The sequence below is a fragment of the Epargyreus clarus genome, unplaced genomic scaffold, assembly GCF_041222505.1.
Source record: "Epargyreus clarus isolate Ecla_fem2 unplaced genomic scaffold, WU_Ecla_fem_2.2 ptg000007l, whole genome shotgun sequence".
Taxonomy (NCBI): Eukaryota; Metazoa; Arthropoda; class Insecta; order Lepidoptera; family Hesperiidae; genus Epargyreus; species Epargyreus clarus.
The window spans coordinates 5,888,885-5,898,824 of record NW_027332215.1 but is presented as its reverse complement, the minus strand read 5'-3'; positions in this window follow the sequence as shown (position 1 = coordinate 5,898,824).

Genomic DNA, 9,940 nt, shown 5'->3' with positions numbered 1-9,940 from the left:
TCTGCTTGGCAAACTTACTATGTTTAGAATCCGTAAGCAACAAATGTCTGATTTCTATAGTTAAGGTTGGAGGAACCTATACCTACATCATCAGGTCTAAAGAGTTGAAAGTCCAATTTTCACCATATTTATCTGTTTAATATATGTAAGAAATAAATACTCATTACATATATGTAAGAAACAAATATCTTACTCTATAGTTTAGGCTGAAGGCACCTCCGCATCATTAGGGTTGAAGAGTTGAATGTCAAACTTTGCGTCTTACATCTCTACTCAAGGTCTTTGTAACATATTTGTAAACTACGAATGCATAACTTGTATGCATACGCTAGAGGCACGCCTGCACCGCCAGATTGAAGAGTTGAAGGTATAATTTTCCATTATATTATGTTATCCTAGATACTTAATGTTCAATCCAAGTTTCATGAGGTGAAGCTAAGTTATCATAAATAATGTAAAAAAGCAAGGGTAGCGAGGAGGAGCACCCCACACAATTATAAAACCGTATAATAAAAAGGAAAAAATCAGAGCCACCGCATTAGTCGGAACCCCCTAATTTAGTCATTATTATTATACACATGTTTGCAACCAGGATCGTAACCAGGGGAAACTTTTAGTTTCCAAACTGTGTTCTTATATGACCATAGGTAAACTTGTTATTTCTCCTACACTGTTACATTGCACGGACCTAAAATAACTATGACGTATAGCGCCCTCAGTAATAATTCATTGTGGCTCTTCGCCCTAATAACCTAATTCTGAGTCTTGACACTTGCGTCACTAGCGGGATCAATGATCAATTCAAAGATACCTACTTAGTTTCTTGGTTAGTACGCTACGCTTCCTGTACTGTATATAGGTAATAGAAGCAGACATGAATGCAATAGGAAGGACTTCCAACTAGCAGTTAACGACAACAGTAAATAAGGGGAATAAACAAAGTAGAAAGTGTGGAGCAAACGCTTGTATCTGTCAGGAAACGGGCACAAGTGTCCACGCATTACGACCGGAGCTTTTCCGGTTCTAAGCCCGTTTATACACTTCAATGATTTATAATTATCAATACGAGCCGTTAACCGCGACTTATTCACGGAGACCACAATCCTTGCTTATGGATGCCAAGTTGCCAACAATAAAATGAACCTGTTGCACAAACATCTAACTTCAATAGTTTAGACTCTGCGATGATCAGTCAATAAGTAGGTATTCTTTTGGTTTTTATAATAGATACATTCTGTTCAGTAAATGTTATGCAAATAAGTAACACAGATGTGTTACTTATAAAAAATACATATAAGTTTTCGTGTTTTGTAAATATACAAAAAAAATGCTCACATATATAATGAATCTTTATAACAACCTATATAAAATTTAATTACACATTAAGATACCTATCTGTCAAATTCACAACAAATACTACGACATAAAACCTACTTACTTATAGACTTGTCGATTACACAGACGACTTGCCGGTTTATATTTCTTGCTGGAATATTACGTTAAAAGTTTAAACGGAAACAAAGAAAATGTCTCGTGAAACCAAGTTCTGGCGTCGCGTCGAGCGCTGGCCGAACTGGGCCCGAGCGATGCTGCATCGATTGGTGCATTTAGATGTGCGCGGACATCCGTCCTTCAATTGGCGCGATCATTTCTTAACCTATAACTTATACTGTATCATGCTTACGTCAAGATGGCCACCGATCGATTACTTACCTGTTTTTAAAACCTATAAAGGCTTTTTGATTTTTTCTTTACGTCATTTCATAACCATAAGCTATCACAAAATTTTGCGTAACAAACTGTGAAATTGGGTATAGCTGTGGTAGGCAATAATTAATTGAGATTGATTATTTATTAATAATGGCCGTAAGTGTCTACATTAAAATGATTACCGATCGATTACTAAGTATTTGAAAGAAGGCGGAGACCATTCTACAACAGCATGAAAATATTTTCTTAACTTTGATGCCATTATTATATATATACCCCTTTCCTTCCCTACATACTTAACTTCCTGCTATCACTTAACGGATAAAATATTTTTATGTCGCGGAAATCCTTGTTCAAAAGTGAATGTCGACGTTGATTAGCAACATTTTATTTCTTCACACCCATAACCAGTTATCACAGACATTATCACCGGATCACAAAAAAGATGTTTCTTATTTTTATGATAATTCTAATATCACATCGATATATTATTTTCAAAACCAATGTAAGGAGGTATAATACTCGCGTTATATTGCAATTAGTGATCATAAATTAAAGTTCATGTTGTATGCAGGTCGAAGGTGTTCGGACGGGGCTGGCGGACATCCAAAAATAACTGTGTATAAGAAATATTATACTTCTCGCAGGCTCGCACTTACCTTAGTAGACACTCGCGACCGGTAGAACCACAGAATTACGAAAAACACTCCAAAATGCTTAATAAAATTGTAAAGGATTTAGCTCATATGAACCAACACAAGGGAGGAAAGTCAGAAGATGGACAATCATTCATTAAGACGACACTGCGCATGCTCGAATATTCCAGCCTCCCCTAAGACTCTCTAGAGGTTTATTAAATACCTAATGACGTAGGTAATAAAATATATTTGCATAACAAATCAATAGATTGTGCTTTAACAGATTACTAAGCTCAAATATTCCGACTTGAAGGTACAATTTAATTATTTTTGACATTACCTTCCTTTAAAGTGCCGACACAAAATAAAAAGTTATTTTGTGGTAATGCCCTCGACAGTGGCGCCACCAAGACCGCTATTTGGAACTAATGTAATACGTAGTAAAATTTATAAATAAACACACTTGACATTAAAAAAATCACATTAAAACAAATATTAGGTTGCATAATGTTGACAGATGCACATATTGGCCATTCTTTCTATTTCTGTAAATATAGCAAACATCTTTGTTTAAAATGATTGTCAAATCATGTTGTAGCGTAGTAGGTAAATTTATTAATTAGATACCTCACAACAATATTAAGGCAGTAACGAAAACGCAAACATATTTTTAATGACAGGTAGAATAAGTTTTAGGCAAAGAGCTAAGTTAATACAATAGACTATCGTAGTTGTTAGTCGACGGAAAATCATTTCTGGTTTTTCCACACCTACTTAAAAATAAAAGGCAATTTCATTAATACTTACGATTGACAGCCAAAGCGTGATGAGGGAGACTTTTGATTCAATAGAAAGCTTTCACCGGCGAAATAGCGATACTTTAGTTGCAAAGGACCGTAGGGACGCCAACTGAGATAATCGATACTTCTGCGCATCGAGCCTGCGTAGATTGGATCTCCACATGCGCCTTATGGGGCTGATTATTCAAAAATACTCTTAAGTCGGGTGCAGACGATGCATACAGCCTACGCCGGCAACCCTTTATTTATAGCCAGTATGCGAATTTTAAATAATTTTATATTAAAATACAAATTTTGTTTACTGTTAACGTAAACTTTTACTATTATCGTAAATATGAAAATGTAATTTTTTTGACACACCAAGCCCGTGCTTTGCGGTCTTGTAGGCTCAGTTAGCTTAACAAAAAATTGATAAAATAACGCCAAATAAAAATTAAATTTCACCTGATATTTTTTGAAGTTTCAAGATTTTTGAAAGAAAATATGGTATCTCACCAAATTTCTGAAACGCAAGAATTTTTGAGCAAAATAACATTTACGACCACGTCCTATGTTTACTCTCATTACTTAGATAATTTAAAATATTGCTTCATAATGTTTTAAATACATCGTATTCGCATTAAGTTTAAAATAATCTCTGTCGATTTATAAAATTTAAGTAGGTGACTTCCTAAACACATGTTTCTGAATTTCAGTAGGCTTATTTACATATTTCGCGCTAACATTATTGTAAAATAACTCAACATCGATTATGATTGATAGTTAAAGGATTGAAATTGCACTAAAATAAAGGATGATTGTTGGAGTAGATCTTTATTTTAATAGTTACTCCTTACTAGATGTTTTGTGAATACAGTTGTTTGAAACATTTGTATCATAATAACATTTGTATCATAATAAAATTATAATACATCTAGATGATTATTGTTCTATTAAATGATTTTGGAACAAAATATTTAACATAATAAACATAAAGTCTTGGTAATGTTAAACATTGTTTCTGAATGCACCGAAAGTATCATCAATGCATCTAAACGCACCCTTAAAGCAAAATCGATATTCCGCCATTAGTGTCGGCAGTCGTCCAGTAAGTGCTGAAAAGTGACTGAAAAAAGAGGCAAAATGGATAACATTCTGAGAGGAATCGCGATGTTTATCAAAAGCATTATAAAATGCCCCCTTACTCGCTATCATGTGGCCGGAATCTTTATCCTGCTGGCCGTACAACGAAACAGCGAAATTGATCCTGCAGAGGCAGTACGTGAGGTGTACTATAAGCTAAGATTTGCACCGACTCCGACTAAACTTTTAACGTGGCCAATAAGAATGGCCTTATGTTTCCTGCTGGCCTTGCCACACTTACATGACTTTCCACTGGACCTAATGGTCTGCGGACAGCATATTTTCCCGTTCGTATTTGTTACGGAAATTATGAGCTGCTTATTGCTCGGACTTCATGTGACTAATTACTGCAATATAAACGGTAGCAAGTGCTTCTACATTGAAGATGTTCTCGAAGACTTCGATGATTTCCGTTCAACTTTTATTGATTCCTTGATGCAGCTGTTTGTAACCACACACATAATCTATACGATGTGGTTGATAAAGAGCATAATACATATAATCCAGTTCGTGTTCCGTAAGATTTACAAGTGGATCGTTCTACACGTCGTGCCAAAAGTGATTCCTGCGAGTCGCATTGTTGTGCTGCTGTTCGTCCTTAACTTGCAAGATGCCGTGATTCCAATCATATGTGTCTACATCGCATTCAAAATCTTTTTGGAATGCTGGCTGTTGCCCCTCATTGACAGACCATTCTCTTTCCCCGGCGACCCCGAAGGCACCGAGGAATACTACGAGAGACGCAACCCTAACAACGACAATGATGATGGGAACTCCAGCGAGCTGAGTGACGAGTTCGAGGACATACTGGAACCCGCCAATGCAGTAGTTTCAGCCTAAACGTATACGGATTAAACGAATTCGCGATTGATAATAAATTTACATGTTTTATTAGATAATGGAATCTCTTCCTGTAACTTTAAGTATAATTGTGACTAATATAATTGTGTAGGAATTTTATCAAAAACAACTGTTTTTACCTTATGTCTGATATTAACCCCACGATGTCCGCTCTTAGGATACCTATTTTTGATGTTACTATTGTACATGCCTGCGATAAGACCGCCCATTGTTTATCTGTATTTTTCTGGCATTTTAGTAGATTTTATTTGTTTACAATCAATCTTAAGTCTAGGTCGTACAATATTCTAATGTAAGTCTAACAATATACTAGTAGTTTAAACGTAATTTCATTTTACGAAGTATTGTTAAGATATCTTTCTTGTATCTTATACTTGCAGAAATATCTCAATGTAAACGTACAAATAAACTTTTTTGACATTCTTATTATAATCTTACCTAATAATATCGGTGTTGTGTCACTAATGTTAACATTTCATATTGTTCAACCGTAGTTTTGGTGGAATTTAATAAATCACAATACATGCATAATAGTTAATGTTGTTTCATTCTTTTTAATTTTCCCATAATTAATAACATGACGGGGGTTAAACACATTAACTTATAATAGGCTTTCGAGTAAATAGCATAGTATATAACCTAGCGCTATTGAAAGACCCTAAATCAGAACTTTGCCATCTCATAACACATAGACATTAATATGGTTGTCTAGAAATTAAAAATAGTAATTTTTACTAAGGCGTACAGCCGTCTTACTAAAAATTCTTGTCATACCTGAAGTCGACTAATTATTTTATTAAGTACAAAAGTAATTAATAAAATAATTGGTATATAAAAGGGATCTTCAACAAATTTAAAAGTGACAAATTACTTTTACAGAACATAACGATTAGTATATCTGAAAGATGAGATTTTTATTAATATTTATTAAAAGTAATTAATTTTAATTAATTTGATTTTATTGTAGTACAAACAGAAGTTTTAAGTCCACATGTAATACACTTTTCTACGCCTATTATTTTTTCTGTGGTTATTGTCGCTCATGGGCACCTGTAATGTATTAAACTCCATGAATAACAGGAGTTCTACAGAAAGCAGGAGACGCTTTGTCACTTCTGAGAACTAAGATTGTAGCCTCATATTTAAGTCAGATAGAGTATACGTAATTATGCCTTATAAATTAATAACTATCGGCATTTATATAGATAAGATATTCAATATAATAAAACATTGTATCAAGTATAACTTACTACGTAGGATAACGCATTCGTGCCTTCGAGAATAAATTATCCATATCCTTACATTACAAAAAATATATTATTTCTTGCTAGGCGCTTTAGGACAGCAAAATATTTCACTTTCTACTTTGTGGCAGTGTTAAAGTAATCGGAATAGGTAGCCACTGCATTCCATGGACATCTGTCCACGGACAAAAATCTTACTTAAAGTTCATCATGCGCTATTTTTTTTTACTTTACTTTTTGTGTTTCAAGAAGTTTCCTTATCAACGTCTCTACGAACGGAAAATCTTGAGACGGGATTATACTAATAAAAAAAACATTTCTGTAGATTCTACTTTAAATAATATACTTTCAGGTGATTTTACTGTAACAGGCGATTACATTAAAGGAAACAATCATATTTAAGCACTATCAACGATATGCAGAGCTGTGAAAATTAATAAATATTATTTGCCGTATATTATAGTTCTATTAGAATATAGAGGTGTAATAAGTCAGATGGAGCAAGAGTTAAGATGATTCAAGATTCACTCCACAGATTCAATCAAATTAGGCTGTTACCCCCTATTACCACGGAACAAAAAAATCCTATAACATAGATTTGGACTGAGTTTAAGCGGTTTAAAGTTTTGCGGCCTCTAGGAGAAAAGTGGAAATTAATTGCTTTGTCAGAAAAATTGACAAATGTAAAGGAAAAAACATTATCTTACTCTTAAAACTTTATTCGCTAATAATATAATACAATCTGAATATAACCGCCCGGCCGCAGTGATAATTATATATTCGCAATAACGACTTCTCGCAAGCTTTGAACATTTTATTACTGCTATTAGCACTGTGGCGAAGCAGTTAATCAGAACAAAAGTTATGTTAAAATAGATACATAATCATATTTACGGATACAATGATTGAAAAAGTATACCTTATAATAAAATACCATGTTCATTTTCTGATTTTGCCATTTTAAATATAAATAGTTTGTTCAGTTCCAAAGTTAAAGGTTTATCACTTGAGCCACGAAGTAACGATACAATAGGTACACAAAAACTAACTACCTAGTGATTGATTAATATCAGTAACTAGTTTGTTGTTTGGACGGAGCAAATCGCAAGCGTTTATATTTCAGTAATAATAATAACAATAGTGGCCATGCAGTTTTGTTGTTTATGCCCTCTACAAACTACTACAAACTATATCCTGCCATACTGTTAATAACCGGATAACCGGTACTAACGCACGTAGCCTAGCGACTGTTTCATACAATTGACCTAGTGATAAATCAGATGGGCTACTTGATGTAAAGCAGTACCGTCGCCTAGGAACGTTTGCTATAACAGAGAATTCGCCAATGCCAGCTTTGTATAAGAACTTTTTATGCAAGTCTCATAGAGCGACCATGAAAGATTTACATGCGCCGTAACGACGGATGCAGCCAAGAGTTGGGTGGATGATCGCTAGTGGCTAAAGCTCTTATTTTCTTGTTTACTTTGGAATTATAGCGGAGCTTAACTGTCGGGATGTTATCGGTGCATAACAACCAATTAAAGAGTAATAGCAACTTGATGAATGAGAATTATTATAGACAACAGATCACTGTGTATAAATACTTGTAAACAATTCCCTATACATACTACCTTCAATAATCATGAACTTCACTATATTTTGACGAAAGTTCTCCATTCATAACACGGTCTCCGATAGAGCAGGTATTAGCTTCAAACGAAAATATTGCTTATATGCGTCTTACTGACCTGAAATATGAAGTCACAGCATTGCTAGCACTATTGATATGCGACAAAAACTGGCATTGAAGTATTAATTTTTAGGCGAATGTATTTGCTTTTCTAAAAAAGTCCTCATATTATGCACATAATATGAGTAGCATTCTTATGTTTATTCAATGAATTCAAGTACCGTTTATAAACACTTGTGCACGGCCAATTGGATAACAACTAAGACACACATGAGGAACAAACTATAACCTCAGTTTCCGCGGGTAAAGCCCAGTTTGCATTGACCAAGACTTATGTACGCGTTGGTTACAAGTACACTAATATGAAAATTGACACGTACTCCACTTCACTCGTGCTATCATTGAATCTAATGTACAAAACAGTGACATAACAATAGACCTCGGTCGATATGAAAGTTAAATGGAGCGCATGAAAAGTGACTATAATGATATCATGCGCATCTCGGATGTCAACTCGTCTGTGCGATCAGAAGACTTATAACAAAATATAAGAGATATTCAAAATAATCCGTACTTATACTATTATAAAATGCGAATGTGGCTTTGATGATTTGTTTGTTTGCTACACTTTCACGCCTTAACTACATAACCGATAGTCATGAAATTTTGTACACACGTTTCCAGAGGTTCAGAAAAGGACATAGGATACAGTTTATCCCGAAAATACTACCATTCCCGAGGGATAGATAAAACCACTAACCGCGAGAGAATCCACGGGTAAATGTTAGTGTACGATAAAATTTTAAGAATCACGACCATGAAAATATTCATGCAAGAAGTGTCGCCAGAGATCTTAGAATTACGCTGGAATTCGCTCCGCCAAACAACACACTAGTTTTAATGATGTACAAAATACGTATATAATAAATTCTATACAAATTAACGAATTGTTTACTCCAATTTGCGCTAATTTATTGCGAGAAATGATTATTGATCGAAAAATGCACAGAAAATATATAAACTATGCCAGTTATAACGAAACAATGAGCCTTTACACAATGACACTATATTTCCAAAGGCTTTTTAACATTCATTTGTATCAAATTTACTCATTTTAGGCAAAATGGAGTTAACATTTAGCAGACAATAATTTAAACTGAATTCGCATCGCAAAGCAAAAATTGACAAAGTAACAACTGCCAGTTATAACCATATTTACAAACTGTATATATTAGTGTTTAAAACATCGTATGCTTTGTCTTGTTCTATATATTGATGGTGACTATATGATAGTGCGGGACAAAATATACTACAGTCAAGACTTTGCGATTGAGTGTTTATGAACATTGAACAAAGATCATTATACATTTTACAATTAATATAACTGAATTGATGAAGAAAACGTAATGTTTTAGAGCATATTTATGAATTAATACATTTGGTACAGGAATTCTGAGACCAAAACCACTTCGGAAGTAAGTAGAAACTTAGTATTTATTTATTTATTTATGCTTTATTGATCCAAACATAATTGTGGAACAAAAGGCGGGCTTAATGCTAAAAGCATTATCTCCCAGCCAACCTTTGGGCTGTGCATAAAATAATAAAAGCGGTACAACAATAAAAGAAAAGAAAAACAAAAATACGTTATAAAATAAAAGCATAAGAAACAATATATAAGAGAAAGACGAAATACGAGAAGGAAAAGGAAAAGTGACGTAAGGTTCTAAAATACATACACAGATATAAATAAGAAGGAAAGACTAGAAAAATTAATACAAGAGTTGATTCATATAGTGACCATGCACTCCTTTTTTAAAAGAAGTCCTGCATTTCATCCTTCTGATAGCCTCAGGGAGAGAGTTCCAAAAACGG